The 16778-nt window shown below is 38.3% G+C and overlaps 1 protein-coding gene across 3 annotated transcripts in view; it reads left to right on the plus strand.

The window, feature by feature from the left end:
• CTNND2 (catenin delta 2) overlaps positions 1–16778 on the plus strand; it is a 933243-nt gene that overhangs the window by 300221 nt on the left and 616244 nt on the right. The window lies entirely within an intron of this gene.

Genomic DNA, 16778 nt, shown 5'->3' on the forward strand with positions numbered 1-16778 from the left:
TCAATTGAATGGCAATCAATTTTAGTATCTAATAAAAGAAACTTTAACTCCAAAGTGAATTTATATGTATTTGTTGGTTCTTAAAAAATGGTTAACTAAAATTGTATGATGACTGTTGCAATTATTAGAATGGATCATTTTTCCTTGCCACATTTTCATCTATTTTATTTATTTTGAAATGAGTGGTAATATTATATATGCCAAAGATGGAAACCATACTGTTCGAAACATGTCTGTATAGTTGCCTCAGGTCAATTTCACAATGTTATGTGTGTGAATTAGTTAGGGCTGCTCTAATAAAGGACCACAAACTGGGTGGCTTAAACAACAAAATTTATTGTCGCTCAGTTCTGGAGGCTGAAAGTTGAAAATCAAGGTACTGGTTCCTTCTGAGGCTGCGAGAGAGAACCCGTTCTGTGCTCTCCCTTGGCTTCTGGTGGTTTTCCAGCAATCTTTGGTGTCCCCGGCTTGCTCAAGCATGACACTGATTCTTCAGTGATGTTCTCCTGCTGTGCATGTCTCTGTCCAAATTTTACTTTTAATAAGGACAGCAGTCATTTTGGATGAGGGAACCCCCTAATGGATTCATTTTAACTTCTTTATGTCTCTAAAGATCCTATCCTCAGTTATGGTCACATTCACATGTTCTGGGGATATAATTCAACCCATAAAAGTATGTAACCCTCTTTCCTTACTAACATTCTTAATTTTCCTTACATGTTGTTAATGTTAATCCTGTAGACGTTCTGACTCTATGTATACTTCTAGCGCTCACGCGTAGCCCCGTTTATATGCTCATGACACATTCACAAAGCCAGTTTATGTCTTTGATGCTGACCACTTCTCCAAACTTCAAATTTCTATTTTTACCTGCCTTGTTACCTCCAACTGGATGAATGAGAGATGTCACAGGCTTAAGATGTTCAAAACCAAAGTTTTGTTTTCTATCCCTCTTCAAATGCTCTTATGTCATTCTTTCCCATCTCAGTAAATGATCCCTCCATTCCCCTTCTCCGTCCGAAGAGCTGAGTCATCCTGCCATGTCTCTTTTCTTTATTCCCATCTAATATCTGTTCCATTGCTGTATTAGTTTCGTATTGCTGCTGTAACCAATTGCAACCTAATAGCTTAAAACAATGCTGTTTATCTTGTGTCTCAGAAGTCCAACATAAGGCTCACTGGGCTAAAATCAAGAGAGCCGCACTCCTTTCTGAAGGTCCTGGGGGAGACTGTGCTTCCCAGTTTAAGTTGTTGGCTACATTCAGTTCCATGCAGTCATAGAATTGAGGTTTCCATTTCTTTCCTAGCTGGTGACTACCAGCCATTCGTAGCATCTGGGTCCACTTGTATTCTTTGGCTTAGGCTCTCTTCCTCCATCCTTGAAGCCAGCAAAGGTGCCTTTGAATCTCTCTGACCTCCTTTTCTGCCTCATCTCTTGCTTTTTCTGCCAGACTCCATGCAGAGAAAATTCTGGCCTTTTAAAAGTGCATGTGATTAAATTGAGCCAATCTGGTTAATCCAGGATAGTCTGTATATTCTTGGGTCAACTCTTGTATAACCTTAACTCCACCTTCAAAGTCCAAGTCCCTTGACAGTAGAACTTAGTTAAATGTTTTACTGAGTAATCAGGGCACAGGAAGTAGGGGAAGGGGGAATTTTTTTTAGAATTCTTCCTGTCACTACAACCATGTCTTGTTAGCTCCATTTCAGGACACTTCTGCTTTTCTTCCTCCACCACTACCACTGTATTCCAGACAGCGATTGCTGTTTCTAGATGTTACCATATATACCTCATTTGTTACCCCACATGTTTTGTATGGATCATCGTTTATCAGATCCAAACAGAATTATTTCTTCATAACTTGTGTTGTTCACGACACTTTTGCCTTAAATTTAGCATAATACATTAAATTGATCTTTTTAAAAATAATATCTGTCAGAAAATGTTACTCACATCCCTCCAGTGGCTTTTTTTTTAGAATCAAATCCAAACCTTAAAATGGCCTGCAAGTCCCTATTTATTCCTATGAAGGCGAGATCACTTCATCGGACAATTTTATTTCCTGCATAGCACTTATCACCATGAGAAGCCATCTTTTTCATTTATTGTGGATGCTAATAGTCTGTGACTCTCCCCCCTTGTCTATTATCTTCATCTCCTAGAATACATTGACACTGTGGTCATTCTAAATGCTTCTATCTCTGTATGATTTATTTATTTTCTTTTTTTTAATATTTATTTTAATTCTAGTTATTTAACATACACTGCAATATTGGTTTCAGGAGTAGAATTCAGTGATTCATCACTTATATACAACACCCAGTGCTCCTCATAACAAATGCCCTCCTCAATGCCCATCACCCATTTAGCCCATCCCCTACCAGCCTCCTTCCATCAACCCTCAGTTTGTTCCTCTATCATGAAAAGTCTCTTATGGTTTCTTTCTCTCTTTTTCCCTGCTCCCCATTTGTGAAACCACGTATGAGTGAAATCATGTGGTATTTGACTTTCTCTGATTGACTTCTTTCACTTAGCATAATACATTCTACCTCCATCCACATCTTTGTACATGGCAAGATTTCATTCTTTTTTTTTAAAAATTTTTTTTAACGTTTTTATTTAGTTTTGAGACAGGGAGAGACAGAGCATGAACAGGGGAGGGTCAGAGAGAGGGAGACACAGAATCTGAAACAGGCTCCAGGCTCTGAGCTGTCAGCACAGAGCCCGACACGGGGCTCGAACCCATGGACCGACCGTGAGATCGTGACCTAAGCCGAAGTCGGCCGCTTAACCGACTGAGCCACCCAGGCGCCCCAAGATTTCATTCTTTTGATGGCTGAGTAATATTCCATTGTGTATATATACCACATCTTTGGACATTTGGCTTTTTCCAGAGTTTGGCTGTTATTGAAAATGCTGCTATAACATGGAGGCTCATGTACCCCTTTGAATCTATTTTTGTATCCTTTTGTATCCCTTTCTGTCTGTTCTGAGGGTGTCACTGTGCTTGGTACCCTCTACTCTGAACAGTGAAAAGAACTTTTCCTCATGAGTTTTTCCCCTAGACACTGTGAGGAATATATTAGGCAAGCCCTCAACCCCCCAAAACTTGTAGCTTTAATTTCATATAGTTCTATAACCTTTCATTGAACTAGGGTAAATAAATCTTATTCCAATTTTATAAATAAAGAAACTTCATTCAAGACCAATTAAGTAGCTTCCCCAAGAAAACCTGGTGCTATAACTCACACTCTGAGCACATGTTCCGGATTCCTTTCTGAATCATACCAGCATTGGCATTTATCCCACAGGTATGCAAATTAATTATTCAACCACTTTTTTCCAAAAGTGGATATAAATCATTTTTGTGTTACTATCTAATGTTTCTCTTTGGCACTTTTATTGCCATCAAATATTAAATTATATGGAGGAGCCTGAAAACGACTGGCAATGTGTGGCAACGAAACTTTTCCAGGGAAACAAAGAAGGGAGGTTGGAAAGAGGAGATGATGCGGAGGCTTCAGTGTTGGCACCTAAGGCTGTTCATTCCTTTTTCTACTTCACTCAGGAGCCTAAGAGGAAGCAGGGATTCATTTCTTTACTACTTGAGACCCAAACCTGATTGTGGTTTCTACACTTCCCATTATACATTTCCTAATCCCTGGGGGAACGAATGAACGTAGGACTCCAAACTAAAAACAAGGGCTGAATGAAATGGTCATGCAAATCTCCCTGGCGTCCTTCCAATGGTATATTGAGATTATGCATGCCTTGCTTCATTTCCCATTCAGTGTGATAATACTAATGTGACTGTTTTAATGAGATAGTTTCTAGGATTTGGGACCTGGGTGTTTAAATGGATCCAGGTAATATTAGACCATTGGACATGTCTAGAGGTTAGCCCCAAGCTTTCTAGGGGAGAGAGGAGGAACTAAGATTTGAAAAGCCAGAGAATGTCAGAGCAGGGGGCAGGAGAATAAACACTGCATACAGAAGAGGGGAGGAAACTTACAAAATTGGGGCTAACAATCTGCAAGGAAAGGTTCAAGGCTTGAGAGCAGACTTGTGCTCTGGCCCACACTCCACCATATGCCGGCCCGGGGCCTGCCATGGTCCTTCCCATTCTGGAATCTCTCTCACCACAAAGAGGGGACAATAGCAGTTAGTTGCAGTGCTGAAAATTGTTGTTGATGTAAATATTTTGCATGATGTCTAGGTCATGGTTACCGTCCAACTCATGTTAACAATCAGAACCTTTGTAAATTTCCCAGGCCAACCGCATGGCTGTTGAGACCTGGGGCATGAGTTGCTGCAGCTGAATGCTATATAAATGAAATGCTGCCTTTCTTCCAAAATCTGACCCACCGTAAGCCACATTTTAGCAACTGACTTCAATGGTAAAAGAAGAACCAGCCTATGAATCTGAATGCTCACCAAACATGCAAGAGGAAATTTCTGTGTTCTTATTCCTACCCTCGATGTGAAAGAGTAAATTAGCAAATAACTCTTAAGTTTCAGAATACGATTTAATACTATACATTTATCAATTATAAAGGAAACTGCCAATCAGTCTGTGTACATCACTATAGGAATGAGTAAATTGATTTGTTTAAAAAAAATAAAATTGTAGCGTGCCTGGATAGCTCCGTTGGTTGAGCATCTGACTCTTGGTTGCGAGCTCAGGTCATGATCTCATGGTTTGTGAGTTCGAGCCCCATGTCTGCCTCTGTGCTGACAGAGCATAGCCTGCTTGAGATCCTTTCTCTCTCCCTCTCTCTGTGCCCCTCCCCCTTTCTCTCTCTCAAAATAAATAAAATTTAAAAAATCAATAAAATTGCTTTTCTAGAAGGAGGAATAAGTACCAGATATTGAGTGTTTCCAAATAATGGTAGAGAGCAACTATGTGAGGGCGGAGATATGTCTATCTACTTAACTGCCTTTCAGAATAGTGCTCAGAACAAAATAGCCATTTAATAACCATTCATTGAATGAATGAAGAATGCACGAATGCTAAAAAAAAAAAAAAAAAAAAAAAGGACTGCTCAAAGTACTAATTTGTTGGACTATGTAATAGACTTCTCTGCAGTATTTGCCTTTCATAAAGTCAGCCTCTGTCTATTTACATTGCCTTTTACTTTTAGGGAAACCCATCTTCCTAGGTTTTACATTTTACATGAGCGTAACATGATAATCCAGACAAATGTGGGACCTCTGTGATTAGCCATTTACTCTGGACTCCTTTGGGGCCTCCAGTCTGTTTTACTTTTGCTCCCGGTATGTGGCAGGATAATCTTGGTTTCTCAGGACCACACTGAGTTTTTTAGGAGTCCCAGTGCTGCACATGAAATCCTGACAATAACACCAACAAGGAATAGTAAAATTGAAACCTGTCAGTTACTATAACTATAATATCTAATGTAGACTGTGTTTGTTCCCCGGTGTGGTTCTTGTTAAATGCATATACTTAGACTGTGTTTTGGAAACTAGAATTGACAACTTTCGTCTTGCAAAAGTAGGCAGCCACCTTCTTAATATACTAAATGCAGGTGAAAGTTTGTTCAATGGGTTTATGAAACTATGGCACTTATACTTCTTTGCTCATGGTTAGTTTGTGTTATGTTTTGGAGGTAAAGGCGTACAGGGTCAACAGTTTATTTGGTAGTTATGAAGATGCCTCTTGTGAAGTACCCTCTTCCAGATGCTTCTTTACTGTGTTATAGGTTCAAGAATAACCCAGGAAGGCATCTTTCCTTTTAACAAATGGGTAATTTATATTGCATTTACCAAAATATTTTAGTAAGTCACCTCACTGTGTCCTAAGGTACTGGATTTACCCCCTCATTGATTGTAGGCTGCGACTGGCACAGGATAATTCTAGAACTATTGCTTCATTCTAGTATTATACATTAATGTTATTAGCTTGAAAAAGGAAAAGCAGCATGCTAAATTGTTGATTTTGTTGTTGCTGTTGTTGTTGTCGTTAGTATTTAAGGAGAATGTGAAACTGTCTCTTGGCTTCTTTTTCAAACCTGAATGTTGTAAGATTATTCTGTAAGTGCCCGCACTGGTGCAGTGTGTCAGTCTTCCATCTGGACAGACACTGGGTGAGATGCTCTGGACTCCATGGCCAAAGGGCAATGCCCTGGCTTCTTGCTGCGACTGCCAAGGAGGTGTTTGAATAGTGCTATCGAATGTCATCATGTTTATTATGCATTCTGACACATGTCCATGGGGAACTTGCCTGAAAAGAAATACTCATTTGCGTTGCTTTGGATTCTCAAATCTTCCTGGATGACAAAAATCATGGAGATATTCCTAGTGCCAACGATGAAAAAAATATCTCTAATATATCTCTACCTATAATTTCCTAATTATGATAATATTAATATAGAAGTGGCAATGCTTAGGTATTGTTATGAACAACTTGCATTGTTAAAATTAAATTATGATGGCATATTTTACAAAAATAGATTTTTAAAAAGAGAAATTATATCATTAATTTCCAGAGGAAGAGAAATTGAATCTCATGGTGCTTTGCATGCCTTTATTATTAAGGGAACTTAATTATCATACCCTTGGAGGAAATCCCTTGCCTGCCAAAGCCTTGGGAACAAAAGAGGGGATGGAAGGGGTCACTTGTTGCCACTTGGCTCAAAACCTTCCAGAGAGTTGGGGGTTGGGGAGAAGGGAGTTGAAGGGGTTCAGGTGAATGTTTTGAAACATAGCACTAAGTACTTCCTTTAATGAACACTACCAAAGTGTATTTTAATAAGTGCCTGAGCACTTTTTTGTAATTAGCTTGGTAACTTAACTTCCCAAATAAGAACTTTGATATAAATTGGCTTTCTGTTATTAAATTCACAATATCGTTCTGGTTTTAGATACTACTATCTAATTGAAAGATTGTTAAGATCAAAAGTGATAATTTATGTAAAACCATTTTGTAAACTATAAGGCAGTAGATGTTTATGTGGTTATCATTATGGTATATTTTCTCATTTAGGAAAGTATGAGTTATTAAAATCTTAATGAGTCGTGAGACGTGAACAAACAAATATTAACAATTAAATCTAATAAAGTGATTTAAATAAATTTACAATGACTAAGGTTTTTCAGACAGACTGAATTAGAATTTGGAGATCTAAATTTTATTTTTTAAGGAGCTGAATTAAATCCGTTCCAATTCTGTATGGCTTATTATGATGCCTCGTCCTGTCAGGGAAATTTTCTGCAGAAGAAAATAAAATTCATATATAGCAATATGCCCTTTTCCATAGTACTGTAAGAAAGACACTGTGGAAAAAGTTGAATAGAATCTGATAATGCCAATTAGGTCACAAACAGCAAAAAAAATGGTGAAAATTATGGTATGGTAAAAAGCAATGGGTGTGCCCGGGTGGCTCAGTCAGTTAAGCCTCCTCCAACTCTTGGTTTCGGCTCAGGTCACGATCTCATGGTTTTGCGAGTTTGAGCCCCACGTCAGGCTCTGTGCTGACAGTGCTGAGCCTACTTGGGATTCTCTCTCTCTCCCTCTCTGCCCTTCCTGTGCTCTCTCTCTCTCTCTCTCAAAATAGATAAGTAAACATTAAAAGAAAAGAAACACATTATTTGTGATTCTAGCGTCTCCTGTACTTCTCAGATAATGTGTTGTCTCACAGTATGTGCATGTGAAAAGTATGTACTCATGTTCTTGTTCATACATACATCGATACAGATACATATTCACATGTGCCTCTGTCAGTCTTTCGTTTCAGAGATGAGATATTCTACAATACTTCTGCATAGTGTATTACTCTAGAGAAATGTCCTTGCCAAGCACTTTATACAAGTCGAATGGTAGTATTTTTTAGATTCAGAACTCTTACTGTTCTTTTCATTTACTTTAGCTATTTATCTGCAAGCTTTCAATCTCACCAGGAGACAGGCGTTCATGGATGCCTTCACAGTGTTGTTCCTGTTGCATTTTTATCACCAATACTCTCATTACCTTCGACTTCTGTGCTATTACTGCTGAGTTAATTGCTGACATTTCCTTCCAGATCAAACCTTTCATTACCAACATCATTGTCTGGAAATGTTCTGCCCAATAATTTTTAAACACAATTTCCTGTGCCAGTATTCATTTTAAAAGATATGCCCGTGTATTGGTTCAACTGATGCATATTTTGTTTCAAGTTGGGAAAATAAAATAGTGTATTTAATATATCTGTAGAAGATGTTCAGTACTTTTATACATCGGCAGATTTTTTTTTTATATATAGTTTCAGGGTTTCTCAAACATTGCTTAGAATTTAGGTGACAGCAAATGTTTTTTACATGCTGATTAAAAACACACACATACACATACACATACACATACACATACACATACACATACACGTACACACACAACAACAACAACAACAACGTACCCACATACTGATATTTTAATGTAGGTAGTAATCCTCTAAGTCGATAAGTACTTCAGTGATTATTTTGGACATCCAGCAATTCCAGATGAGGAAAACATGGATGGTAGATAGAGAATTGGAAGTTGGAATAACATATTTCAATGACAGGTCATTTTCTCCAGATTTGTATTCACATCTGTGCCTCAGAATTGGATAACCAACATTTATGGTCCCAGGTTTTGAGATTTCCGGAAAGTGGGTACATTGATGCATTTTTGAGCGACCTTGAAACTTTGGAGTTCCTTAGCATGCACTTGAGGTATCAGTTTGATGGCAAAAGAATGTCATCAGAATATCAGGAGAAACTTGTACCTTTGAGATCCCCAGGTGTACAGTGAGTCTCAATTAATTGGATAGCCATGTCTGGGTGCCATTTGTCAACACGAAAATAATAAACCCTTTGCCCTAAGAACCCTAGTGGAAAGGCTAAACAATATTTCATTTGTCCCTTTTCCATTGCCCGGATTCATCACTGAATTGTACTCCCAGGCATAAATCTCACCTTTGATACACATTGACCTCATAGGTAAGTAGAACTTACAGTCATTTTGGATTTTAGGAACTAGTGGAAATAAAACAAAAAACCAGAAAAAAAATCCTTTTGACAGCCATACATATGACCTTTTGGGGAAAAAGGTTTATTTGGTAAAAACTACTGCTTCCAAGTTCAAGATTTCATATGCAGGGGAGAATGAAAAATCCAAAAGTTAGTACACTTAAAACCTGTTGATACCTACAAAAAAGTTCTAGAAGACACAAACTTCCCAAAAGATGAATTAGAAATAAAATGCTTCTTTGAGATAAAATTTTCTCTGATAGTTAACTTTTCTTTTTTAAAACTATTTCTTTCAGTTTTCTAGGAAATGGCACTGTGTCCTCATGATCTACCAAATCAGCTTGCCCCATACATTTTGTGGCACTATACTTACTTTGGATGTTTATGAGCCAGTCCTTAATGATTATTAACTTGCCGTTACTGGTAAAATGTTTTGGTTATGTCTTGTACTTTTCGTAAATTATCATGGTGACTTAAAATATGTTTCTTCACCTCTTGGTCTTCAATTCATGTGTTAAAAGGCTGTAGGTAAAAGATAATTCCTCTCTCTCCTCAACTAGTAAACCTGCCTATTGGAGTCCTATTAAAGCGAGAAGTGATATGTGTTTCCTGTTTTTTAAGGAAGTACAACTAAATCCTTCAAATGTTAGCAGATAAAGAACTTCTAAATGTCTATATACAATATCAACCTTAATGACCTTTACAATGATAGGCAAAACCATAGTTGACAAAGGATTACTTAGTAGGTGGACTAGATTGGGGACAGTTCTGGGATGCTGGCTTCCTTAGGAACCTGGCTGATTTGGGGGGGACTGGGATTTCTCATTAGAACTTCCTTCCTTCGTGGGGAGTAAGGTGTGGATAATCTGATCCTTCATTGCTCTATAAACCCCTTAAGAACATGATGGCACTGTGGCTTTTAAGCATGACTCCAGAAGACAAACTTAAAACCTTGTGAATGATTATAGGGATCTCCAGTGGGTAAGAACATGAGTTCTGAAGTTAAACTGCTCCTGTGGAAATACAGGTTCTATTACGTAAAATCTCTGTGATTTGGGGCACATTACTTAATCTCTCTGAATCTTTTTCCTCATCTTTAAAATGAGGTAGTAACTTGCTGCATTTGACTGGATGCAGAAACCATGTACCGTTCCACTCCTACTTAAGCTGCTTTTTTGTAAACAAAAAAGCGAGCTATTCCTTACCACGTGACGATATGGACAAAGGCAGTTTCAGGGGTGTGGGAAGTGAGTTCTTGTTATCCTGTGGTGAGTTCCTTACCCAGTAAAATGCCAGCTCTTCTTATTCTCATTGTTATTTGTTTAATATTCCACAGCCCAGAGTGCTTGGTTGCAAATTAAGCGAAACATTATTAGAGGCCAAATTTTGGACCTAGGGCAAGAACGAGAGAACATAGCATAGACCTACGGAGGTAAATGAGCTTCAGTTTTTCATCCAGTCCATCTGATGACCTGAGAGGCTTTGAAAATGCCAAGCAATCACTTCATTCCAGATGGGCCGTACTTATAAAGGAGCAACCTCAGGATTTAGGAGCTTTAGAGAACTGTAAACAAAGCTTATAGACATCCTAACAAACGCTTATTTCAAAAATGTGGTATCAATTCTAGAACCAGCTGCAGTTGTATCATTCGGTCAGGGCCTCCATTTATTGGATACCAGTGTTTGGGCAGTGTTCAGAAATAGAGACATAATCAAAACATATTGTAGAAAAGTCTTCAAAATTCTCAAAAGAGAGTGTATTATTTCAGTAGATGATACGGTACTTGATGTGGGAAACAAAGGCAGGAGGAAGTGTAGATAAAATTAAATTTGCTTATAACCTGCAGCGAAAAATACTTGAGGGCAGGAGAGTAGAACATTTCTACAGGAGCTCAGCTCAATCTTAATGTTCATGTTTTGCTAGAGGGAAAAACAACCTTAGGTTGACCATAGCTAGGCCTCCACTATCCCGGGAGTCTTTTTAAGCATATGATATTGCTTTTGGAAACTTCCCCTTGCCTTTACCTCCCCCAACTCCCAAGTGTATAATCAGTCACTGTTCCCAATCCAGGGGTAGCTCTTTCTGCCCAGGGGTCCTGGCCCCATGCTTCAGTAAAATCACCTTTTTGTACCAAAGACATCCCAAGAATTCTTTCTTGGCCTTTGGCTCCGGACCCCACTGCCTCCAAACCCCATCAGCACCAATCCTATTGTGATTCACATCTGTTTAATATACACATCTGTTTAGTAATATCTGTTACCATATCTGCAGGCAAAGTCCTTTCAGGAAAGATCAGTTTGGACTTGGCTTTGGCCAGCTTCCTACACTACTCCATCCACATCCAGCCCTACCGCAGGACAAAGAACAAGTTTAGAGATTGTTCTTAGACAGTCATGATGAAATGGAACATAAAGCATACTACAATTCATGAAAGATTGCTGACCAAATACTTTTTAAATTTTTTTGTGTGTTTATTTATTTTTGAGAGAGAAAGAGCACGAGAGGGGGGAGGAGCAGAGAGAGAGAGAGGGAGACACAGAATCCAAAGCAGCCTCCAGGCTCTGAGTGTCAGCACAGAGCCCAACACGGGGCTCAAACCTACCAACCGTGACATCATGACCTGAGCCGAAGTCAGATGCTCAACCGACTGAGCCACCCAGGCGCCTCTATTCTTAAGTAATCTTCACACCCAGTGTGGGGCTCAAACCTACAACCCTGAGATCAAGAGTCACATGCTTTACCAGCTGAGCCACCCAGGTGCCCCTAACCAAATATTTAAATGCTGCTCTCAGTTTAAAAAATGCTTACAAGCAAGCAAAAGTACAAAGAGGGCACTAGCATCTGAGAATTACAGGGATGCTCATCATCTTGAGCCTTTTGGTCCTTGTTTAATCCCCATCACCATGAGAGTGCACCGCTGGCCTTTGTATCTTAGCTTTCCAAGATACAAGTTAAATCTTAAGTTAGAGGACGGAATGTTCCAGGCTAAATGTAAGAAAGTGTGCCAATACCCAGGGAGAATATATCCTATGGAGGAAATTATACCAGAATATTTATGTAATTCTGATGTGATATATTGAAATGTATAGTTTCAAGTATTTACTTGTTTGTTTTAAACGTGCCCCTCCAATTTCTTTGAAACTTAGTATTTTTTTTTTGTAAAGAATTGTTTTTAAAGTAGTCTCTTTGGGTAATGTTGTAGCCAAACACATTGTGGGAAGAACTTAAAATGCTTAGTCATGCGCGTTTTCTTGTTGGTATTCCTTAGGCACCTCAGCCTAGGGCAATGACGTAATACCCAAGTCGGCCCAAGAAACAGGGGCCACTCTGTTTTGACAGAGTATTACTCATGATCACCACTTTACATAAATGTTAAAGAATATCAGATAAAGACGGAAGCTAATTATGCAAAAAATTGAAACAAATGCTACTCTTAATACTGGGAGATGAAGATAGGATACTCTTAGTAGTCAGATAAATTGAATTATTTGTTAGAAGATAATGTCTGAAATGTGTGCTTGAGATATGGTAAAGGATAAAATATGGTAGACATTGTCCATTCAACCATAAAGAAATTCTCCTTTGTCATTTAAAATGTTGCATTCTGCAGAGGGGTGTGTGTGTGTGTGTGTGTGTGTGTGTCAGAGAAAGAGACAGGCTGCTTTAAAAATAGGAACTCTGCATTTAAAAACGAGAATTCTGTGTTATTATTAATATTACTTGGAAAATGCATATATTCATGATAAAACTGGTACACTGTGGCATTTTAGAAGTATTCCATAGAACAGATGTGTTTCTACCTCTTATTAACTAATGCATTAAAAAAAATCATGTTCTAAATTCACTCTCTTGGAGTCATTGCAGTCATGCATTCGGTAACTGGGGATTCCTGACTTCCAGCCTTGTTTATGCCCAAAACATTAATTCATATGAACTTCATGGATTGATAATTGACAGCATTAGGAATGCCAAGGGGTTTGCTGAACCTTTACCGGATGGTCAACTGCACATCCTATTTGAGAAACCAAGAGTGCTTTGAATACAGTGAAATTAATTTCATGCCAGGGTAGAGCGCTGTCCCTGCAATCCTCTGGTCTTAATCTCTCATTCCATGAGCTTTAACTTAAAGCGGACAGTGAAGGAAGGCATGTGATTTGCCCAGTATAAAAGGTCCCAAATAAGAGGTTTATATCCCGGTAGGGCAAATAATCACCAAAATGTATTTTATTAATGGGATTTAGTATATGTAGCCTACATTTCTAGTTACAGGGTTCAGGTTTACACTGATTGGCGTTCAAGAGCTAGTGTGTGATCTCATGCATTTCCAGCCTCTTAGTACTGAGTGTCCTATTTCTGAGTGTGCCTGACACCAGGTAGTGACATTTGAGCAGCAGCAGGCAGCACGGGGTTCAGTTTTATCCAAGTAGCTGTCACTACCAGGGCCCTAGGCAAAAGTCCAGCATTGTTTGTGTCACTCGCTTCCTCTTTTCTCTTCTTCTTTCCCCCAACGCTAACATGTCCTGCAATCCATCCTGGCCATGGGCAGCAGAGATAACCACAGACTACAAATGAAAAGCTGAGCTGGCCCCAAAAATATTACTCCTTGCAACTATTTAATTGCAAAAGAATCTTTGTGCTAAAGTTTCACCATACCCTTTGAAAGGCAGACTCAGTAATTTGGCTGTCATTCATTTGTAATTTTATACCTTAGAGTCCGGAGGTATAGTAAATAGAATTACAGAGTTTTATCCTGGAATGCTGGTTCTGAGGGAAAGAAAAAAAAAAAAAGCCAAAATTTCAGGAAAGAACCAAGTTAGAAAAACAAAAAACTCGTTTAAAGATTGTTCTACTAAAAGTATACAACTATTCATATTACACTTACTTGGAAATCACTACAAAGTCTTCACTTGTTTGTAATGTTAAAGCTTTCCTGTATTAATTAGTGCTGCTTATTCTTTTATCGTGCTGTCAGAGTTAGTGGGTAAAAGTGGCCAGAACATTAAAATGCAGTTTCTTTCTTTTGTCAGATCATTTGTCCAGTAGAACACAACATAGTGAATTATTTTTAAATTGATGATACCACACCAAATAGTGATCCCTTCATTCTTTAGTTCTACTTCTAAGACTTAAAAGCCTTTTATTTTCATTTAAAATAACTTGGCAAGCTGAATTTAAAATGGTTTTTTTCTCATTTTTTTTCTTTTTTTTTTTTTAGAAAATCAGGAACATTCATAGCTACATAATGTACATGTTTTCATTCATGCCTGATATCTAGGATTGGAAATCATTTAGGACTTTATTTTTTTAAGAATAGTATACATACAGAAAAGTGGATACACCATGAAATACAGCTTGGTCAAGATCATGTGTATAAGACTCAGCCATACACTGCGTTTGGTTATCAGTTTATGTATTTATTTATTTTGCTGAAAAGAATTTCATTGTGCACAGATGTCATACTACATTTCTTCTTGTTCCTGGGCGTGTCGGTAGTGTCCAGGTGGGGCTGATAGGAATATTGCTGGGAGGAGCATCTTGATAGATGTTTCTGGTGTACTTGTGTGCACCTTTCTGTGGAGTGTATACCTGGAAGTAGAATTTCAGAGACCTAGAGGGATGTCCCGAAGGGCTGTAGAAGAGATGGAAAAACACCAAATTACTCTCAGCATTTTACAATTCCACTGAGTCTGTGAAAGTTCTGCTAACACCCAGTAGTTTTCAGTATTTGATATTTTGTCTCTCTCTTTTTTTTTTTTAACCATTCTCATGGTTATTCTCATGAGTATGTACTGGCATCCCTTGGAAGTCATAAATTTGCATGGCACTAATGAGTAATAAAGTTGATCATCTCCTTTCTGTACTGCCCATGTGGACAGCCCCTTTCGTGAAGTGCTTGTTTAGGTATTTTGACCTTTTTTTTGTATTGGGTCACTTATCTTTTTGTATTAGACTGCATTTGGAGAGTTTTGTTGATGATATAGATATACTTTCATACACAGGCACACATAAAGAATGAGAATATCTTTTTCCACTAGATGCCCTGTCACTTTCTCAGTGGTGTCTTGATAAACAGGATTTCCCGATTTCGAAATGGCCCAATTTATACCTCTGTAATTCCTTCTATGGTTAGCACTTTTTGCATCCTACTTAAGAGAGCCATGGTTCCTGTAAGATCCTGTTTGTGTCCTATATTTTACTCTCAAAGCTTTATTGTTTAATCCTTCACATCTAGCCTGAGGCTCCGTGGGAACCGATTTTTGTGTAGTTTTTTAGATGGAGTCGTCATGCATTTTTTCTCCATGTAGATACCCAGGTGAAAGCACCATCTCACCAGTATGTGGCAAGGGCATGATTCTCATAAATTACATATAAGCCTGGTTTGGTGTCATAATTCTCTCCTGATCCACTGTTCTGTCTTTGTCTCTTCTTATATGGATGCCATATGGTCTTAATTTCTGCCCCTTTGTAAAGTGCCCTCTTATCTGTAGGTTCAGTGTATTGATCTGTTTCTTTCCTTCAAGACCCCTTGTATGTCTTGACCGTTTGCATTTTCATGTAAATTTTAGAATCCACTATCCATTGTCTCAGCCTCTCCCACCCCTGGAGGAAAAAAAAAAAAAAAAGCATGCTGAGGTTTGAATGGAATACTGTTAAACCTGTCAATCCAAAGAGATTGAAATCTTTACAATATTAAATCAGCCAAGCATAAGCATGATATTTCCCTGTAAAACCATTATTTGGGTCTGCTTTAATTTCAGGAGTGACGTGGAAGTGGTTAGTGAGGAGGTCTTATATCACCTTCACAGATTTATCCCCAGGTATTGGATGATTTCCTATGTTTTTTGTAAATGTTACTATTGTTGTAATTTCTTTTTTAAATTTTTTTTTAACGTTTTATTTCTTTTTGAGACAGACAGAGACAGAGCATGAATGGGGGAGGGGCAGAGACAGAGGGAGACACAGAATCAGAAGCAGGCTCCAGGCTCTGAGCAATCAGCCCAGAGCCCAACGCGGGGCTCGAACTCACGGACCGCGAGATCGTGACCTGAGCGGAAGTCGGACGCTTAACCGACTGAGCCACCCAGGCGCCCCTGTAATTTCTTTATTGACAATATACAGAAAGAAAATGGATGTTTTTGTACATTGGCTTTTTGTTTTCACTTTATCCCAGAAGACCTCCAGTACAATTTGTTTTTAAGTTTATTTTTTTATTTTGAGAGGAAGAATGTGTGTGCGTGCGTGGGGGAGGGGCAGAGAGAGATGGAGAGAGAGAATCCCAAGCAGGCCCTGGATGATCTGGGCAGAGCCACACCCAGGACCACTCGTACAATGTTAAGTAGAAGTAATGATAGTGAATAACACATCGTTCATCTCTTAAGGACGAGTTTGCAATATTTAAATCTGTAATTTTTAGGCAGTTTTTTTTTCATTATCAAGTTGAAGGGATTCCTCCATATGCCTAGTTTGCAAAGATTGCTTTTTAAATTGTGAGTTACTGTTGGATTTTGTGAAAAACACACATTTGTGCCTTTCTAGGATTTAGGTTAAGTTATTAATTATGGATATTCCACAATGTTTAGTTTATTCTATTTCTTTTCTGGAAAAAGCAAAATCAACCAAAAATGCAATAAATTAGTAATATAGTTCCATTTACAGTAACACTCAGAAGAGAATTGGCCACAAACTCCTAAAAAGAAGGTACACAGAATGTAGATATCACTTTTAAGATACCATACATTGAACCAATCTTATTTAAAAAAAAGTAAAGAG

This window comes from Acinonyx jubatus, chromosome A1, assembly GCF_027475565.1.
Source record: "Acinonyx jubatus isolate Ajub_Pintada_27869175 chromosome A1, VMU_Ajub_asm_v1.0, whole genome shotgun sequence".
Lineage (NCBI taxonomy): Eukaryota > Metazoa > Chordata > Mammalia > Carnivora > Felidae > Acinonyx > Acinonyx jubatus.